At 37.1% G+C, this 21,600-nt stretch overlaps 1 protein-coding gene and 1 non-coding gene across 2 annotated transcripts in view; one reads left to right on the forward strand and one right to left on the reverse strand.

Annotated features, from left to right (window-relative positions):
• FHIT (fragile histidine triad diadenosine triphosphatase) overlaps positions 1–21,600 on the forward strand; it is a 1,435,547-nt gene that overhangs the window by 247,952 nt on the left and 1,165,995 nt on the right. The window lies entirely within an intron of this gene.
• Positions 20,705–20,819, reverse strand: LOC120300541. Its single transcript, XR_005554682.1, has one exon. It is a non-coding gene; the product is annotated as a U5 spliceosomal RNA (small nuclear RNA).

Raw genomic sequence — 21,600 nt, forward strand, 5'->3', positions numbered from 1 at the left:
TAAATTGAATGCATTTGCTTTAGCAAGTAGCTGTGGTTAGTGAGATGGATAGTGTATACATACATACATACATACATACATACATACATAAAGATGTGTTAATTAACAATAGTGTGTATGTATACAGGATGTGTGGAGGGGAATGGAACAAATAGGATCAAGAAAGAATGAGGGAGGGCACAAGGTGTTTACTTCTGTCATCTCTTGAGACTCAACCCATCAAGTGTCAAACAAACACTTGACAAACCATTCACGAAGTCCAATAGAAGGATTTCTGTAGAGAGTGACAGAATCCAGAAGAAAGCAGCTTAGTTAAAATAAGAGTATGCAGTCTTAATAGGTGCAGACAAGCATTGACATTTCACTGTTCTTATTGCCACTTCAGATGAAGGCTCTGAATGAAGGCTCATACCTTTGTGAAACCATCATAGTACTTTCCTCTTTTTTTTTTTTTTTGCCAAAACTCCATCTTTGTTTTTTTTTTCATTTTCCAAGTTCTTTGATGAATTAAATAGTCCTCTTTAGAGAGGTCATTAAATAGTCCTCTTTAGAGAGGTCATTCCAAAGACTGCCTGACAGATGAGGGTGAAGGTTCGTTCTCCCAGATTGTGGGTTGGTTTCTGAACATTTTGTTACCAGGCTAGGTAACATCTTCAGCGGAGTATTCTGTTTCAGGTGTGGGTGTGTCAAGTGAGGGTCTTGTGATGGGTCAGGTGTGAGTCATCGTGAGTGACTTGTGATGGGTCTTGTGAAGGGGATGTTACATCAGATCAGGGTCATTGGGAGGTGAACTGCTGGTGGGAGGGTGATGGGTCAGGTGTGAGTCATCGGTGAGAGGCTTGTGATGGGTCTTGTGAAGAAGAGGTTACATCAAGTCAGGGTCATTGAACTGTTGGTGGGAGGAGTAGGGGGGCTTGGGTGGGTTGGTTGAAGGTCAATGCTGTCTCTGGTTGGCTGTGCAGTTGATTTGGATTCTGAGGAGTTCATAGGCTGGTTGTAGGTCTATGTGTCTATTGATGGAATTGGATATGGAGTGCCAGGCTTCGATGAACTCATGAGCATGGAGGGTGGTAGCATGGCCGATGATTTTAGTGTTGCTCCAATCGAACTGGTGTTGTTTGGTGTCAATGTGGGTAGAGATTAAGTATTTGGGTTCATGGTGTTTGACTGCCAGCCAGTGCTCAGGGATCCATGATCCTGACTGCCTGACAGAACTGTCTATTAGACTTCTGAGAAATACCTAAATACCTGTCAGAAACTCAGAGGACCATAAGGTGAGCAGGGCAGATCTGTCTCCCCAATGAAAGTTTAGTAGTGGATATGAATCCCATGCTGAGCAGAGAGTGATCTGATCTTGATAATGGACTGGTGCTGGTGAAATTTAATCAGATCCCATATAAGTTACTTCAGTTTGAGGACCAGATTTGATGTATCACCTCACCCCAGCCTGTGGGTGCTGACTTGAATAGGAAGGAGGAAAGGAGTCGCTGCAGAGTTTACTCCACTAGTTGTTGCCAATTACAGGGGATGGTGCTCATCTTCATTTCGAGGCCATGAGCCAGCGCTGTCTGAAGACATTTCTACGGTCATGTGGCAAGCATGATGTTGTGGAGGACTGTTTCCTCCCCACCAAAGTAGTCCTTATTTATCTATCCGCATGTGCATGTTTTCAAACTGCTAAGTGGGCAGAAGCAAGGCAAAGACGGGTGCTCACCCCATCACATAATGCACGAACCTAGGCTGTTGACTTTCAGGGATGACTTGGATAAGCCATGCCAAAAACTCTCCCCCAAAGCATAAAAAGTAAAATCGCCCAGTACAAAATGAGGAAGAACCTTCATGTAAAGAACTTTGTATGTAGCCACCAGTAGAACAACACATCTGGTAATCACCATATTCTCAAAAAAATTTCATCCTGGAGACCCATTTAGGAAAATTTCAGACAGAGGTATACACCCATCTTAATTCAGCCAGATATGTGTGATACTTTCCATATCTGCTTGCTCATCCAAGACAAGATCATGGAGAAACATGGTATCATGATATCACAGATCTGGAATTTAAAAACAAAACCAAAACCAAAATTAACCCACTTAAGAACTTCCAGCCATCCGGCATACAGGTGTTTAAGCCAAGACAGCAGACATATACATAAAATATTAGAATCCAATTCTCTTGACACCAAAAAATGAAAAACAGAGCAAGGATTATGAGAAGAAAATCCATGTATTTTGATCTCTTCTAAGAGCATTACTTTTATTCCTCATATTGTTATGCTCTCTCTCTAATGCTTAGTAGTAAATTAAATGTGTTAGTTTTGGAAGTGAACAACATTCCTCACTATTTTTATCCATGCCCAAGCTTTCTATTATAGTGCATTATGTTGAACTCTTTTTTGTTTAAATTCTCTAGGATTATGAATGGGTATGTCAGACTAAACAGTTGTATGGGTGCTAGTTTGAAGTCTTATGCTGAACGAGTCATATTCCAGATAATAATAGCTTTTTTAAAAGCTTGAGGGTATCAGAAGAGCAAAAAGAATTATGCTAAATAATTTCTCATCCTATCTCCTCCCTTCTCAATCTTTTTGTGATAGAGAAAGCCTATCTTGAAATATCGACACATTGTTGGCTTAAATCAAACTCAGTGGTATTTCTTTTCCATAGTAATTTGGTTGGGTAAAGTAATTTTCTTTTAAAATGTAAATTTGGTTTATTGATATTGTGTCATGTGAGTTCATTAAAAATATTTGGAATGAGCTTTAAAGGGAAAGAGTCATTTCTTAATTCATGGAATCTACTTTTGAGAAGAACTACATCTAGAGATGACAGAACATCTACTGGCATGAAAAATGTTCCAGTCTCATATCCCAAAGGATAACTTGATGGAACACCACTCAGGATAAGCCAGTTGTTAATATTTAGAATCCAAATCACAGTGATTATCACTCTGGATTTGAGCCCATGAATTGGAGATCAAAATTTGATGAAATTATACTGGATACTTTTAAATGAGCACCCGCATGGATGTGATATAATAATATGATTGAAATAATTAAAAGTGGTACTGGTATTTATTACTATTTCCCCTAATTATGCTATTGGCTGTTTTTTTGAGGACAGTTACGGTTTATTGCGGAATGGAGAAATATTTGTGGAATATTCTTTTCTCTGTTTTAGATATTTATATCAACTTCTGAACCAAGCCTGGCTGAAGCCATCTTTGTTGTTCTAAGTTGCCACATGCTTGGGAGGGGGGACCAAGGGGAAGGAGAAGGAAAACTAGTCAAAACAAGAAATGGTCCTGTGGGAACCAAGGTCATTCCCACAGGTGCTGGAAGGAGGAGTGAAGACGAATTGAGAAGCTCACCAATTACTTTCATTGGCTAGTGTGATTTATAGCATAACAGAGGGGAAGGGATTGTTACTTTTAGTTACTTTGAATCTCTGGGGAAAACTTTAGAGTTGGTTTCATTTTTGACCGTGTCAATATTATGTATCCAGTAAACATGTGCTTGGAGGAGACTTCAAGCCTCAGAGTTTTGTTTTGCTTGGTTGCAATAATCGGAACCATGACAATTTACTTATGGGACTGAAATCACTTTAAAAGTTGCATTGGGAAGAAACAAGCTTCTAAAACTTATAAATATTGACAAAATATCAGTCTGGAGAAGTATGGATGTAAAGGCCAGAAGGAATAACCTTCAGGAACAGGAGGAAGAGCAACAGTCTGATAAAAGAAATCTGAGTCTGGACCAGATCTGTAACCTGAGAAAGCAGCCAGACAAGACTCACCTTACCTCTTACCAAGAAAAAGGGAGGGAAAGCACATTTCAGCTTACAAGAGCCTGTTATTATATCCTTATAATAAAAAGGGTATTAGTATGCATGACTTCAATTTCCTAGTCTACCTTGAAGGATTGACAGTGAAGGAATTGAAATGACAATGAAACTGTGCAGGATAGGGTTACAGCTCAGTGAATGAACATTTGAGGAAGATCAGGATTCAAATCTTCAGTTTTCCCATCAAGATGCACCTCCATCTGCTACCTTGGAAAGCTCCGAGAGAGAAGGACAAAAGCCATATCAATCAAGATGGGCAAATAAGATCAATTCTTCAGGAAGGATTTAGGAAGATCTTGCTCAATAGCATTTATGATTAGTATATCGATTGTCATGGTTCTGATAGATGAGACCAGTAAAAGCAGAACTCCAAGGCAACAGGTTTTCTTAAGGAACATGTTTATTAGCTACGAAGTATTGGCACAGTCAAAAGTGAAACCAAGTCTGGAGTTCCCTCCAAGCATTACAATGTTACAAAGTTGAACTTCCCATCCCAGCACTATGTAATTATCCATGTTACCCAATAGAATACTTTGGCGGACTTTCTAACGGAAGGCTCAGCCCACCAAAAGTCAGGCAGCAATGACCTTGGGTCCCACGGGACAATTTATTGTTTAGTCTAACCTTAAAACCACTCATCCCCCTCCCAGTACTATGGCAACCAAAAATAAAGCAAAAATGGCTTCAGCCAAGATCATTGCAGTGTTGACACCGACTTTATCTGATAGAGTGGATTATGGCAGTGGTGGAATCCCTCCTCAAGACAGACATTATGTTAGACATATGTTTAGTAAATGCTGGAAATATAATCAAAATCCTCGTACATATTATCACCTGTGGTGGATATGTGTTAAAGCAAAAAAAATTTGGACAAAAATACATATGTGGTTAGAAAAGATGTTAGGGAAACATGTGGATTTTAAACCTGAAGGTTTTTTATTAGGTATAATTCCAGAAAAAATTGATAAACAAAATGTATATTTAACATTACATGTATTAACATCAGCAAGAATTGTATTTGCTCAGCATTGGAAAAATGAGATAATACCATTGGATGAAGTGATAATCAAGAAAATACTGGACTGTGCTGAAATGGACAGACTTACATTGAGAATCAAAGAAAAAAAAGACACAGAATACTTTCAAACATGGGACTTATTTTATCAATGGCTGAAAAAACAAGATAGATACTAAGAACTTAACTTTTATTACTAAATAAAAAATCAACCCAGACAACACGTTGTTCATTAAGTATTAATGAATTGTAATAACAGAAAATTAATAAAATATTTTTTAAAAAAAAGACAGACATCATGTTCTTCAACTTAATTCATTTCCTCTGTGCAAATGGCAGATGGAATGATGTTCTGTTATAGTCTTTGGAAATCAGCTGCAGCCATCATGGTTCCCTTACATTATGGGAATAATGTTTTGTGGGAGCGAGAGAGAACCTCACTTCAGGGACTAGGATGACAGATCAAAAGGTTTGATTTGATTTGATTTGATTATGGTGAGCAGGGAGTGTTATTTCAATAGCTGGTCAACTCAGCTGATCTCAGATCCAGATACTTGCATGCATATGTACAATAGGTATTAGCTTGATCAAGCAAAACCAGTATGCCAGGTAAATCAACATGAGGATGCTATTTCACAGTCTAAGAAGGGAGGACTTCCCTGATTTATCAGAGCAGATTTTGTAGTGAAAGTGATTATAAATATATTTGTGTGATTCAGAGAAAATTCAGTTTTGAATCATTTATTCAGTAAACCCATCCATTTACTTGGTGAATTGAACTGATTTGGCTCAAACTGTATTTGCTTCCTTGATTTGAATTGGATCAATTTGAATTTGGATCCAAGCTGAACGTTCAAAATAAGCCACTTCTGTCTGAACAGCCACATGATCTGAATCAATTTGGAGAAGTGCTATTCATTTGGCAATTCAAATGGACCGCCTGAATTGGTTGGGGAAAATCAGTTTGGAGATTTGATCAAATCATTTTTATATTGCACCTCTGAATCAGACAGTGGCACAGCCCTCAGAAATATGCTGAATTGACTATAAAATTCTTGTTGTGCCATGCGAAAAATAGCTCAAGTTATTCTTTTTGTATTGCTGTCTACCCTGAAGTATATTGCAGCCATAGAAAACTGTTGTTGCTTTTTAATCACAACTCACCGTCTCTGAATTGTCCCTTTAGGAAATGCTTGTATAAGAGACAAAAATAAATGAAACAAGCACAACACGTGGGTGTTATTTGCTCAGACATTATTATTTGACTCAAATTAAGCTTTCTTAACATTGAACAGTAAAGTTATACAAGCATTCAGAAAAATTGAAAGAGTTGGGGTGAGATACAGCTATTTTTTCATACGACCATTCTTTTAAGTATGTGCAGAGCTCACATTGTTGTCAGCCCCAAAAAGGATTGATATTTTTGTTTTGCGCATGAAGGAAGATCAGTGTAGCTTTAAAAGGCTCTTTAAACCTCAGCAATTCTTAATTCATAAAAGTTAGTAGTGCATTACAAGAAAGAAGCAAATTCCCATCAAAAAGCTAGATGTTTTCAGTTTTGCCTCTAGCATCTACACACTTGTATTAAACAGATGAAGCTAAATGAACAGCGGTGTCTCCAGTAAATGTCACCATAGTAAATTGCCATAAAAAAGAATAGGATTTAATGTACAATCATTACTGTTCCTAATCAATCAATCAATCAATCAATCAAGCTTTTAATAACTTCAGCAAAAGATTGAATCTATTGTATCATGTTTTAGTATTGTTCTTTCCTTCCTTCCTTCCTTCCTTCCTTCCTTCCTCCCTCCCTCCCTCCCTCCCTCCCTCCCTCCCTCCCTTCCTTCCTTCCTTCCTTCCTTCCTTCTCTTCCATTCAATTTTGTCCAATTCTTGGAGACTGCCTAGGCAAGTCCCTGCTGTTTTCTTGGCAAGGTTTTATAAGAGTGTTTTGCCCTTGCCTCCTTCTTCCTAGGGCTGAGAGAGAAGTTATCTCTTACCCACATCTCCTGGTTTCTAGTCTGATGCCTTAACCACTACCACAAACTGGCTCTCCTTTCTCTTTCTTAGTCTTAGTCAAATCCTGGCTGACAGTGCAGCCTAAGTGGAGCAGGGAATTTCCCCAGTATAGTTCATGTCTTGGTTTAAACAGGAAAAAAAAAACATTTCTTAGTCATTAGAGATCTATCTATCTATCTATCTATCTATCTATCTATCTATCTATCTATCTATCTATCTATCTATCTATCTCACAAAACAAGTGTGATGTATGGCTATATAGCAATAGCACTTAGACATATACTGTTTCACAGTGCTTTACAGCCCTGTCTAAGTGGTTTACAGAGTCAGCATGTTGCTCCCAATAATCTGGGTCCTCATTTTACTGACCTCGGAAGGATGAAAGACTGAGTCAACCTTGAGCCAGTGAGACTTGAACTGCTGTCAGCCAGAAGTCAGCAGAAATAGCCTGCAGTACTGCATTCTAACCACTATGCCACCACGGGTCATTATTAATATATAAATTATTATGATATTGTTTTAGAAAAATAACAAACATATTAAAGCTCTATATGGGTTAATGCAACTTTTGAACCTCATTTTTTTTAAAAAAGACAAGTCTCTCCCAATAAGAATAGTAATATAATCATCATCATCATATAAGACACCTTTTCAAAGGAACTGAAGAAGCTGCTACAAGAAGACTGACTGCATCCAACGGCATGACAAAGTAGCAGTCCATAGTGCAGTGGAATATCTGCAAGAAATACCATTTGCCTGCAAACAAGAACTGTGAGACGATCAAATAGGCAAAGGAACAGAAACTAACGAAGCTAAAGTCTTTTGGACTTTTAAATTTAAACAGGCAAGCACATACTACATAACACCCTAGATTTAACAACTGTTGATATGAAAGACAAAGTAGTCTGCGTACTGGATGTGGCAATATCTGGAAGCAGCAGAATAGAAAAGAAAGAAAGATCACAAAATACAAAGACCTGCAAATAGAAGTAGAATGACTGTAGTAAAAGAAAGCAAAGATAGTACCAATAGCAATATGCTCCTTGAGTGCAATCCCAAAACATCTGGAGCACCACATGAACATCATCAGCATCAACAAAATCACCATCAGTCAATTGCAAAAGTCAGCTTTACCCGGAACAGCTTACATTCTGCAACAATATATCTAATGTCACCCAACATCTGCCTATCCCAGGTCCCAAATGCCAAATCCAAACTAAACATCTGGATGACTGTGGAACCAACCATAATAATACCACCTTTGCCCTTACTTCTACAGCTACTGAAATGTTGCCTCTTCCACAGCTACTGAAGTTCTCAAACCCTGCATCAGAAAAAAAAAAAACTATAATCTACCCCTCTTTTAGGTTTACTATATTGAGGAATGCTTAAAAGGGATCGGGAAGTCAAATTTCAAGTCATTAGTGGCTTATACAGTTCCCTGCTTCTCTTACATATTTGTGATGCTGCTCAGTTCTTCCTGCTATCTCTTGGATTGCACAGCATTTGCATTTTCTTTAATGTAATTTCAAGCTGGTTTCTAGAAAGCTTCTAAAAAGGCACCTACAGATGAAAACTGAGTATTCAAATTCAGAGTGAATGTGAAACTGTCACTTATCTCTATATGAGCTCAAGCACAAAGGTACTTCTTTGACAAGTATTACTCATTTTTTTTCTTTGTTCTGATCAGCTTCTTAAGCTTACCTGTAACTTTCTAAGGAGTCTTCTGCTTGAATTAAGGGATGTTGTCATTCTTCCAGGTTGACTTGAGTTCCTTGATGTGTACAAGATTGTAAAGAAAATTACTTTAGTAACTTTTTGCAAATTAATTTTTTTTAGGTTTCTTGTTGGAGGATGGGAATTCTCTTATAACAGTCAACTTTGCAACACTTGAGATGTGTTCCATTTTGTCTGGTTCGGGTTTGGTAAAATTCCTTGGAACTCAACTCAGGGCTGATTTCATTAACCATGTTGATCCTTCGCCATCAATGTCTATGGAGATTTTCAGTCACCCAGGTCATGGTTGTCCCAAAGGTGCTTTTTTCACAAGGCAACTGGGCTTTCTTGTTTTTCTTTGAAGACATTTTGCTTCTCATCCAAGAATGCTTCTTCAGCTCTGACTGGATGGTGGGGAATGGAAAGATTTATACTCCTGCAGACAGCTGTTCATTTGCATTCTTTTAGTGAGTTGTTAAAGCTATCTGGAGGCTTATCTGTGTCTTCATGGTCACCTGAGTAGTGCAAATGGGTGTGTGGAGCCTTCTTGGAACTGTTGATAGGACTGTGTTGTAGATTGGAACTAGATGATGTCATATCCCTCCCCCTCTGTTGAGAGAGGGCTGTTCAATTATGGCCTCTTTGACCCCTCTTTCAAATCAACAATCCTCTCTGTACAAAATGTGGACTTTGTTGTCTTCAAAAGAGTGGCCTTTGTTTTTTAAATGCAGATGGACTGCTGACTCTTGTCCTGATGGGTTTATTCTCCTATGTTGTGCCATATGTTTATGAAGTTGTTGTTTCATTTTCCCAATGTACAGATCTGCACATGGCTCACTCCATTGTACTGCATATACCACATCGCTCAGTTTGTGCCTGGATGTTTTATCCTTGGGGTGGACCAGCTTCTGCCTTAGTGTATTCTTAGGTTTGAAGTGTGCACGTATGTTGTGTTGGTTGAAGATCTTCCTGAGCGTTTCCTGTATTCGGAAAAGAAAAAGAAATAAAACACATCGAGGAAGTCCTCAGAACATGTGGCTATCCCAAGTGGGCCTTCATCAAATCTCAAAAAAGACCCAGCAAGAGCTCCTCCATAACAGATGAAGAAAACAATAAACAAAGCAATATAGTCATTCCATACGTTGCAGGAATATCAGAAAAGCTCAGGAGGATCTTCAACCAACACAACATACATTGGGTATAGCACTGTTTTGTTGAAAACTAAACAAGCTTCAAAACTGCAAATGCTTGTAGAATTCTAGAGTGTGTGGTCTTGTTATTGAAAGTTCAACTCAATTAATTGTTTAATTAACAAAAATTAAGGATAGTATTCAATACTGTTTACCTAAGGTTTTGTTTAAACACTGCTAAGCTGGTAAAGTTTCTCCACATTTGAATGGATTTCACATTTTGTTCATATTTCTTCTGATTCTTATATTCTTATAACTCCCATTATATAAATTGCTACCAATCATTCAGGTCCATTAACATGCAATTCAGCTGACCAATGGCATGACCAAGGCAGCAATCCTAAACATCTAAACAATATACAAAGACATCAGGGATGCTATGAAAAGTGAGTATGCATGTATTTATTAGTGGAGATGAAGAATTTGGATGCTGGAGAAATACTGCTAGGTTTAATAAGCCTGTAATTTTTATTTATGAGCAGTTAGCAGAAAGTAGGTAACTATAACTGGCTCATTGTGGGTCAGACAAGGATAGTTCAATCATCACAAGGAGTATAAGAATTCAATTTAACTCCTTCATTTTTTTTTTGTCAGATGCAAGTGACCAGATCTACATGTGTAGAGTTCAAGCTAACTATTTTATTATATTTTGCCCATAATACAGGAATATTCCCAGATTGCTTGGCTTCCCTTGGGAACAGATAAGGTTGCATGGAGCTGAAAGGGGATCAATCCTGGATCTCTTGTGATTGGGCAATGATTCAAGGCTAATGCCCCATTTGAACCCTTCTCCCTGCCTGGCTGGGCATTTCCCAACATCTTTTATGCTAAAATTATTATTTTTTTCACCAGAAAAGAAAAAGTGATGTTATACAAGGTCAACCTTTGTTCCATCTGCCTGCAGAATTACAAAGTCATAAATTGTCCCTTAATGCTTCTTGTCTGTATTACGTTAAAGGGTGACACCTATGATAATGGGAATGGCAGCACCAATCCCACTCCATATTTTTTCCCTACAAAGAACATTTTTTTTCAGCATGTTTTTCAACTTGCAGGAAATGACAGCATCCCTTGTGGGAGTGGGAAACTGTCACACATAGTCACTCCTCATTTTGGTGCAGCATCTGTGCAAAACAGGCTGAATATTTTCTCTGAGATAATGGGTGATTGCATCAGCTATTTTGGAAGAACACAGCCCTTCTAATATTGGCAAATATATAATATTGGCAAATATATACATATATATGTATCTCTACTGTACATATTTAGTTATAATGTACACAGATACTATATATGTACATATACAAGCATGAAGAATGTTGATTTTCAAAAGTAAGTTTTTTAAGGAAAAAGGAACTGGTCCAAGTCATTTCCAGATTTCTTTTCTATGTATGCAGTGCTTGCCTGGTCCTCTTTAATATATCTTTAACACTGATAAAATGCTGAGTTTGCAAAAAAATCTGAAACAAAACCACAGAAGAAACATAACATGATCACAATAATCAACAACATTTAAAAGAGTTAGGGATCAAAACACTACATTAACTTCCATGTTGAATATAGGTAGTCCTTCACGTACAAAAGTTCATTTAGTAACCATTCAAAGTCACTGAGGAAAGGGACTTGTGACTGTTTTTCACACAACCATTGAAGCATCCCCAGGGTCACGTGATCAAAATTCAGATGTTTGGCAACTGATTCATATGTATGACAGCTGCAGTGTCCCTGGGTCATGTGATCCCCTTTTGCGACCTTCTGGCAAGCGAAGTCAAACGGGGAAGCCGTATTCACTTAACAACAATGTTACTAACTGAACTACTGCAGTGATTCACTTAACAACTCTGGCAAGAAAAGGTGTAAAATGGGGCAAAATTCACTAAACAAATGTCTTTGTTAGCAACATAAATTTTGGGCTCGATTTAGTCATAAGTTGAGGACTACCTATACTATCTTTAAAGGATGCTATTTTCATTAATTATCAGGAGGTTGTTAGTGAGCAGTTGAAATGGATTCCTTTGGAGGAACGTTGCTAGTTGAAATGGAACCACAACAAGAGACTCTCTTCATGATCTCAATCAAATATCTCTTAGGCGATGTTGTGGCACAGGAAACAACCTTAGAAGATAAACATGCTGGACAATGGTGGGATTCAAATATGTAAACAACCAGTTCTCTGTGTGGATGCTGCTTCCGGAAGTCCATTCTGGGCCTGGGCAACAAAAAATTAGCTACCAGTTCTGCCAAAGTGGTATGAACTGGCTGAATCCCACCACTGATGCTGGACCCAGAGAAAGTCATCACTAAATTATATCAGGAATCAAATTGGGATATAGTGTTTCACTTAGAAATTATACCTTCTAATGCTAAACTCTACCCAGGTTTAAAAGGGATGCCCACATGATCTTCAGTAGCATGAGAAAAAGTCAAAGAAATATCTCTAAAAATTTGTTAAACATCTTGGAATGTCAGCTGTTGACCGCAGTGTAGATTTGTAAGTTCCAAACATAGCTTATGGAGAAAGCATCATAAAGGTTTCCCGTGTCATGGTGGGTTAGCAAGAAAGGAAAACATAAGGTTACAACATTAATCTGGATTAAGCTTTATACCATAATGATTATAGTCTGAGATAGGGGGAGAATACAAATAAGATGTTTGAGAATTCACAATGTCCAGTGTGTGACATTCTAGGTGAAAGCAAGTTTACCAGATGTTCAGCTAATACTCTAGTTGATAAGAGGATAAAATACTGTACAGAAAAAGTCTGGATGCTGATCCCGTCACACAAGAGATGATTTAGCAGAAAATATTGATCTCAAATATCTTCCCATCCTTTGGGCTTTTGGGGGGAAAAGGCTAATTCGATAACTTTTTCTAAAATTTCCTTTAGGACTTTATGTTCTTCACATTCTGAAGTCTGCATTGATATTGTATTCCAGAAGACTGCTAACAAGGTTAGTAGAATGACATTGCTCTTGCCTATTCTCAGATACTACCCATGGCCTGCAATTATTTCCATCAACCACCATTAGGCAGGTTAAGATAGTCATTTGGATGTAATACAAATCTGCAGGAAATCACAATTCACAATCAACAGTGCCAAACAACCAGTTCCTGGAAAATAAATCAGACCTACTTCAAGTGTTATATACACAGATAATTGCAGCCGTGATTGATTGTGATCTTGGGGGAAAAAATCAGTATTTATATTCAGCAGAAAAAGAGTAGTATTTAGAAGTATATTAGATTTAATTAGGCTTAAAAAAAATAGAAGCTATACATTTGGGGGAAATTAAGAGAAATACACATGTAGGATTCACAGCATTATATATTTTTCCAGCTGATTACCACACTGATGAATGGGTATGCTTGGGATCATCAGTGGTTCACATGTGTGTATAACTTTTTAAAGTTTCAGAATAAATGTTCTACCTTGCTATCACAGTACACAGAAAGCTGAAATTTGTTGGTCCTTTAACCTATTCTAGGGTTAGGTTTGTATTCTTAGACTTCTGGGATGTTTAAATTGATGAAATAGATTGTGGTCTGGCTTATGAAGATGGAGAGAAACCATTGGTTATTAAAAAGTGACTGAAGATAAATTCCTGCATTATAGAATTTTGACTTAACCAATGTTATTTACTGGTTGGGGCTAAATCATGGGTCTCTACAGCTATCTGATTCTAAGTAAACAAATCAAAATCTGATATTATTCATTTGACACATAAAGTAACACAATAGCTTGTGGTTTGCTTTCCATTTTTTCTCATTTCAGGGTGATTCATTTAAAAATTGCACATATTTGCAAACAGACAAAAACAATACAATCTACATGATAAATACAACGTATAGATCTCTAGAAGTGGTGGGGAGAAAGAAGTTTTAATAATTTAATTTAGCTGTAAATCAGAATATAGTTATCCATTCCTAATACTCTAATGTGCAATTTATAAGATATTGTATAATGCTCTCAATTAGCCAGTTCTCTAGTGATAACAGTATTCATCCCTCTCAAGTTTTCCTCTTTTTTTTTTTGTTATATGACTGGACTTTGTCTGAGATCTGCTCAAAAAACTACTTGATATATATATAAAGACTAATGCAGTCTGTAGCTAATCCATCTCTTCAAAGTGAATCCTCAGATGCTTTGCAGAATAGCTTGACCTCTTTTCTATGATAGCCTCTCAAATATTCAAAGACTACTATCATGTCACCTTTAGCCCTTCTCTTTGTTATACTAGACTTACCCTGTTCCCCCAATGGTCATCATGAGGGGTCTTTAGTCAGTAGTGGGATTCAAATATTTGAACAACTGGTTCTCTGTGTGGATGCCATTTCCAGAAGTCCATTCTGGGCCTGGGCAACAAAAAATTAGCTACCGGTTCTGCCAAAGTGGTGTGAACCAGCTGAATACTACGACTGTCTTTAGTGCTCTCTGAGCTTGTTTTCTTCCAGACGTTTCATTACCCAAACTAGTACTGATCAGTGCTAGTACTGATGATGTTATCTAGTTTGGGTAATAAAACATCTGCAAGAAAACAAGCAAGCTCAGAGAGCACCAAGGACCCTTCATGTCAACCCTGAGTTACAAATATTCTCCTTTATTAGGTCATCATATGGTTTAGCCTCCAGTCGCTTATTGCTTAATTAAGCTACATTCACATATGATTATTTCAGTCTGGCAGGCTTATCATTTCAGGGTTGAAAAATTCTGGGTGACCATATGATATACCAGAAAGATATAAAACAACCTCTTACTCGTGATGGTTCTTGAAGTAGTCATTTGGATTTTTGCAGCCAGATACAGTAACAGTTGTAATCTGTGGTGCTTGAGCAAGGGAAGAATGGTTATATAAAAGCATCTGTACCTATACATCTGGAGATCATTCTGACTCTCCCCAGACACCCAGAAAAATTTACACACCTACTCTTTCTCATCTCCCAAGCCCCCAATATGACTTAGTAAGCTAAGCCACAATGCCCTGTAACTAGAGAACTAGAGTAAATTCAGTAAATCAAATAGCAGCTTTGGCTGGCTTGTATAGATTTGCTCCAGCTGTGACCATGTTTTAATGTCAGAGCTGTTGACTAAGTTCATGTCCTTATAAGAGTGACACAGATTAATTCGGCTCCCTGCCAAGAAATGGTCTTTTTTTCTATTGCTGTGGTTGTGAACTCTTCCATATTTTTGCGAGAAGCATGAGATTAAATCCGTCACTGCTATATTCTTTTTTTTTTAATTAATTCAACTACCAAACTAATAATTTTCTGGTTCCATTTTCCCCTGTCTGGCCTGCAGATTAATTAATTAATGTCAATTTAATTAGTTAATGCATCTACTGATGAAATATGCTCTCTCTCCAGCTGATACAGGTGACTGTTGAATTCATCCTTACAAATAATGGGAAGGAAGGAGGTCAGCTCCTTGCGGGGAAAATATTCTCTGAATATCAGGTCCTAACGCTACTAAAGATCTGGGTATTAGTTACATTATGTTGGATTGCTCTTTGTTAAGAATTATCTTCTTTTTCTTTGTTTTTCAGTGTAGTAACCCATGGCAGCTAACAATCAACCAGTTGACAATTAAAAAGCAATTGAATGATCCAGAGAAATGATGGGCATTTTATTGAATCACTTCAAGCTTCTGGAGATAGTTTTGTATCCAGCAGAGAAGTGAACTTGAAGTCCTACAGAGTCCCTTCTGACTCTAAGTTTTACAGGTAGTCCTCGATTTACAATCACAATTGTGTCCAACATTTCCATTGCTAAGCGAGACGGTTGTAAGTTTTGCCCCATGTTACAACCTTCCTTGCCACAGTTAGTAAGTGAATCACTGCAGTTGTTAAGGTACTTCACATGGCTGTAAAGCAGGCATGTCAAACTGCCGGCCCATGGGCCGGATGCATCATGCTGAAACCACGCCCACCCCATTGCCGGCAATGGGGAAAAAGTCGCGATATGTCGCATGATGTTGCATGACGTTGCGAGTTTGACATGCCTGCTCTAAAGTGAATTTGGTTTTCCCATTGCTTGTCAGAAGTTCACAAAAGGTGATCACATGACCCTGGGACACTGCAATATGAGCCAATTGCCAAGTGTCCAAATTCTGATCTTGTGACCACGAAGATGCTACAAGAGCTGTAAGTGTGAAAAATGCTCATACGTCACTTTTATCAGTCCTTTGTAACTTCAAATGGTCACTAAATGAATGGTTATAGTTCGAGGATTACCTATATTCTGTGAAATATACTATTTCAGAAATAAATCCCATAATTCTTTTTTAAGGAGAATTTCTACTGAAAGAGATTAAGTTTGGGTTTCTCATATTACTTTTGGGAAGCAGGAGTTGTTTTTCTAGGAAGAAATGTTGAGACTGGTTCTGTTGTTGAATAATGTCGACTTTACGGCTCTGCTCCTGCTGTCACTGCCTCCATTTCCCAAATCCCACATTTGGGAATATGACTATGGTAGCGCAAGAGAAATATTTTCATTATTTATATGAACAGGATGTGGCAACACTTGACCTCTAAATAATGGAATAGGTGAGTGATTATGATGTCAGAATCAGTGAATATTATAATGTAATCCTTCAAATGGTTCTGTACCTGAGTTTTATTCAGAGATGTGCCTTAAATTAGATATTATATATCTTCAAAAATATCTTTCTCAGCATGCTTGTTGACTCCTGCTGGGATGATGTAAAGATTCTTCCACATATTTAATGTAGTGTTTCCAAGTGTAGTTTTAGAAGTTGGTAAAATTTGTGCATTGTTATCTGTCAAGATACCCCCTAAATCAGTTTTCAGTGGTTGACCACATCGGCTTATCTTTATGCTTGTCCTTGCATAAGAAACTTACAGCTTTCTTAAAGGCATTGTATAGGGATTTTTTAAAAGTCTGATTTAATATAAAACAAATATTATTATATTATATTATATTATATTATATTATATTATATTATATTATATTATTTTAACACAAGCTACCAACTCTTCAGTATCTGATTTGCAATGGATAATAGCTAACTTGACAAAAGAATAAATAATTTCCTAAGCAAAATGGAGCAGTTTGTGGCATAATTAGACCCAGAGCTATTTAACAGCATAATACTCATGATATTAATACTTTCTTGTTATGCTGTATTTTTAAGGTAAGAGATTGGATTTTTATATAATGAATGACCACATGGAAGCATCGAAAGGTCAGATAATATGGCTTCCTTAAGGGCATTTTCTCCTGTTGCCGGGTTGATTGAATGTGTAGGCTTTACTTATACACAAGTTCCTGTGTATATTTTCATGCAGTTTTTAAAGACAAGAATCAGTGAGTGCCATGCTCATTGATACACAAATAATGGATATCTCTGATTAATCAGGAAAATTAGTTAGGGTCCATTTCACTCATGTCTTTGAAGGTATTCCAGTAAACTAACAGCTTTTAGTATTTATCTAAGAAAAGATAACTCCACAAGGCATTCAGAGTTACAAAGTAAATGACTGTTTAACCTACAATGTAAAATTCATGAATAAGACAGGATTGTTTCATTATACAGATTCAAATATTAAAATAATATACATAATAAATTGTCTATGGTCATGATTTTTGATATTCCCTATGTATGCCAAATCCAGTCTGAACATCTAGCTGACTATGCGATGATCAATAATAATAATAATAATGGTGGTGGTTATGATGATGATGATGTTGGAAGGGACACCTTGGGGGTCATCTAGTTCAACCCTCTGCTCAGGCAGGAAACCCTATACCATTTCAGACAAATGGTTGTCCAGTTTCTTCTTAAAAACTTCCAATGTTGGAGCATTCACAGCTTCTGGAGGCAGGTTGTTCCACTGATTAATTGTTCTAATTGTCAGGAAATTTCTCCTTAGTTCTATATTGCTTTTCTCTTTAGTTAGTTTCCACCCGTTACTTTGTGTCCTGCCTTCAGGTGCTTTGGAGAATAGCTTGACTCCCTCTTCTTTGTGGCAACCCCTGAGATATTGGAACACTGCTATCATGTCACCCCTAGTGCTTCTCTTCATTAAACTAGACATACCCAATTCCAGCAACCATTCTTTATATGTTTTACCCTCCATCTTTGTTCCTTTTTGTTGTTCTTCTCTGTACTCTTTCTAGAGTCTCAACATCTTTTTTACATTGTGGTGACCAAAACTGGATGCAGTATTCCAAGTGTGGCCTTACTGAGGCATTGTAAAGTGGTATTAACACTTCATGTGATCATGAGTCTATTCCTCTGTTAATGCAGCCTAGTATTGTGTTGGCTTTTTGGGCAGCTGCAGCACACTGCTGGCTCATATTTAAGCGATTGTCCACTAGGACTCCAAGATCCCTCTCACAGTTACTACTATTGAGCCAGGTACCACCTATATTGTACCTGTGCATTTGGTTTTTCTTGCCTAAATGTAGAACCTTACTTTCACACTAATTCACAGTATTTCTACCAAAATCTCACCTACTGTTTCTTGTCTGCCTTTCTTTATAAAACAAAGTCCTCTATTCTCTCCCCTATTTTCCTCCAATTATCCTAAGTATTACATGCACACTCATGCACACATACAAATAAAGAATGTCCCAGGTCCTATCCAATCTTTCCCCTCATGATAAAAGAGCTTTATTTGTTTGGATAGGATATATTATTATTGCTATTGCTTTTCCTGCTGTTACTAGTTATAATAATTGGTCAGTCTAGAACCGTTATGATGCAGTTCATCTTAAATTAACACGTCTCTCAGAAAAATCCTGGAATTGTTTAAATAGAGGTTTTTTTTTAACTGCAGCCATTGTTGTTTAGGTGCTTAATCCATTTTCAAATTATGTTGCTTATTTTCTTGTCTTGTATGCTAGCTTGCATGCTAGCTAACCACATTTCCTATGGAGCTTGCTGTAGACTTTATCTTACATAGGCTGAAAATGCAGATGTTTCTCTGATGTCTGCAGTCTCCATAGTGAATTAATGTACTGTGTCTGCTTTGTGAATGCTCTCTTGTTTCTCATTTTTCCGGGCCTCAACATTTGAAGCTGACCACCCACCTTAATAAAAATATCTATTCATTTCTATTTATTATCAGCAAGGGTCCAGAGACAGGCTGCTTCAGAAGAAACTTGACATCTGGTTTGGAATAGAAAAACTCATTTGTTTTCTCTAGTTTTCAACTGTTAGTAGGTACTGCACAGTACATTATTAAATTACAATTATTGCACTGTATTCTGGCATGATAAAGTGCTCAGCAAATAGAGATGTTGAATATGAAATGCATTTTCTCCACTGTGGATGCCAAAGTAATTCTTTTTTAAACAATGAGGGTAGAGTGGTTGAAACTTCTCTTTAAACAGCTTTGTTCCTTATGCCATCTGTCTTGCAAATTCACAGGATTCTTTTTTTTTTTTTTTGCCATGTATATGTATATATTCGAACTACACTGTGATATTTCTGTCATATAGGTGTGTATGTGGGTATATGCATAATGGTATTTTTTTGAGAGCTGAATGCAATGAAATGTTGTTTTAATGTAAGCTGATTAGTGTACATTTAAAGTGAAATTTCATTTTAATGTATGCCAATTAGTGTAGATTTCAAGTCACACTAAAGTTTCTATTCTACTCTACTCTACCCTAGTCTTCTATTCTATTCTATTCTATTCTATTCTATTCTATTCTATTCTATTCTATTCTATTTTTTTTCAGAAGGGTTGCCCTGTAAACTTTCACTAAAAAAACAGCTAAGAGACTTGTAGCATAATAAAGTTTAAGAAAAGTATTATCTCATAAACATTTGAGGATGCAGTCTGTTTAATAGGGAATATACCTCTGGGAACACAGAATTATGGATATAAAATTACCTACAGGTAAGTATCTCTAAATCAGGGGTGTCAAATTCGCAACATCACGTGACATGTCGTGATGTATCATGACTTTTTTTTCATTGCCGGCAATGGGGTGGGCACGGTTTTGGCATGATGCATCCGGCCCGTGGGCTGGCAGTTTGACACCCCTGCTCTAAATCAATGTTTCTCAGCCTTGGTAACTTTAAGATGTGTGGACCATCTTCCAGAATTTCCCAGCCAATCAGTCATGCTGGCTAGGGAATTCAGGGAGTTGAAGTCCACACATCTTAAAGTTGCCATAGTTAAGAAACACTGTTCTCTAAATAAAAGAACAATTAGCTGCATAGAGGCATTTGAATTTGATGATCTGGTTAATGTGCATTGTAGTGTGATGGGAAAAGTGGGGGCTTAATCTTTTTAAAAAAGAGATAAGTCCTGAAGAGTTGTAATAGCCAGCTTTGTGTTTGTCGATACTTACAATATATTTATTTATTTATTTATGAGACTTTTTTTATTGAAAATTTTTAAGTTTGACAAAACAATTCCCTTCCTCAAACCCTCCCAACCCTCCCCTACCCTCCCCCGACCTTCCCAGAGCTGAATACAGGCTTAATTAAAAATTTTTTTAAAAAGATCTTAAAACACATATAAACCATAAGCAAATCTAAATACATTAATTAAACAGATTGTAAAATAGTTAACAACAATATATATATAAAAAAATACAAGAAGAAAGGAAAAAAGAAACAGAAAAAGAAAAAATCAAATAAATAAAAAAAATAAAAAGAAAATTAGAAAAAATGTCTATAAAATATCTTAAATTTTAAATATAAATTATTCAAAAACTAAGTAATATTTTTTTATATCCAACTTATATTGTATGAAATCTATCCATTTTTTCCATACCAGAAAATACTTCTCTTGCGATTGATCTTTCAAGAAAGCCGAAATCTTTGCCATTTCCGCCAAATAAGAAACTTTCAGAAACCACTCTTGCAAAATAGGCAAAGATTCCTTCTTCCAACATTGCCCTACTAACAACCTGGCCGCTGTAATTAAATTTAACATCAATATAGTCTCTTTACTATCACAATCAGAAAGAATACCTAACAAACAAAACTCATAAATGTTCCTCTCCTCGGAAATCTTTAGTAAAAGGCGAAAGATTTACACGATCTGAAGAGAAACCAGAGTATTTATGAGACTTATATACCGCTTTAAGTGCAATCACTCTCCAAGCGGTGTACACCAGCAAGCAATGTATACATACATTTATATTGCCCCCAACAATCTGGGTCCTCATTTTACCTACCCTGGAAGGATGGAAGGCTGAGTCAACCTTGAGCCGGTGAGATTTGAACCGCTGACCTGCTGAACACAGTCAGCTAAAGTGGCCTGCAGTACTGCACTCCAACTGCTGCGCCACCTCGGCTCATATATGTTACATTTCCTGTTGCCAGCTGTAGGAAGAACAGTGGCAACAACAGGATATGGCTGAAAGACGAAGGGATATATAGGATAGGCAAGTGTAAATTCCCCTGATATTGTTAGTGATGCTCTTAGGGTTTGGTTTCTTGCTTTAATAATATTATTGAATTGGATATGTATGCAGAGCCCTTAACACAACCACACCAATTTTCAGAACTATTGCTACAGTCATTTGCCACAATAGAGCCTAAGCAGATGTGTGTTTCTGGAAACAGATACAGCTGCTTTAATGAGTCACCAATAATTGTTATGTTCATGTCCTCCTGTATTCCAACAGAATGTTTTACAATGAAAGTTAAAGCATCACACAGCCCCGATGCATAACTATGGCTCAGTGGTCCTCACTTTTTCATCTTTCTCTTTAAAAGCAAAAGACAAATGGCAAGAAATCTTGCTTTGATCAGATCAGTTACCATAGTGCTGAGTGCCATGGAACTACAAACATAATCATAGAAGCAAAATGAGTTATTCTTTTCTCTGGAACAACTA

The sequence above is a fragment of the Crotalus tigris genome, unplaced genomic scaffold (assembly GCF_016545835.1).
Source record: "Crotalus tigris isolate CLP2741 ecotype Arizona unplaced genomic scaffold, ASM1654583v1 scf7180000024342.5246164, whole genome shotgun sequence".
In the NCBI taxonomy this organism is placed as follows: Eukaryota; Metazoa; Chordata; class Lepidosauria; order Squamata; family Viperidae; genus Crotalus; species Crotalus tigris.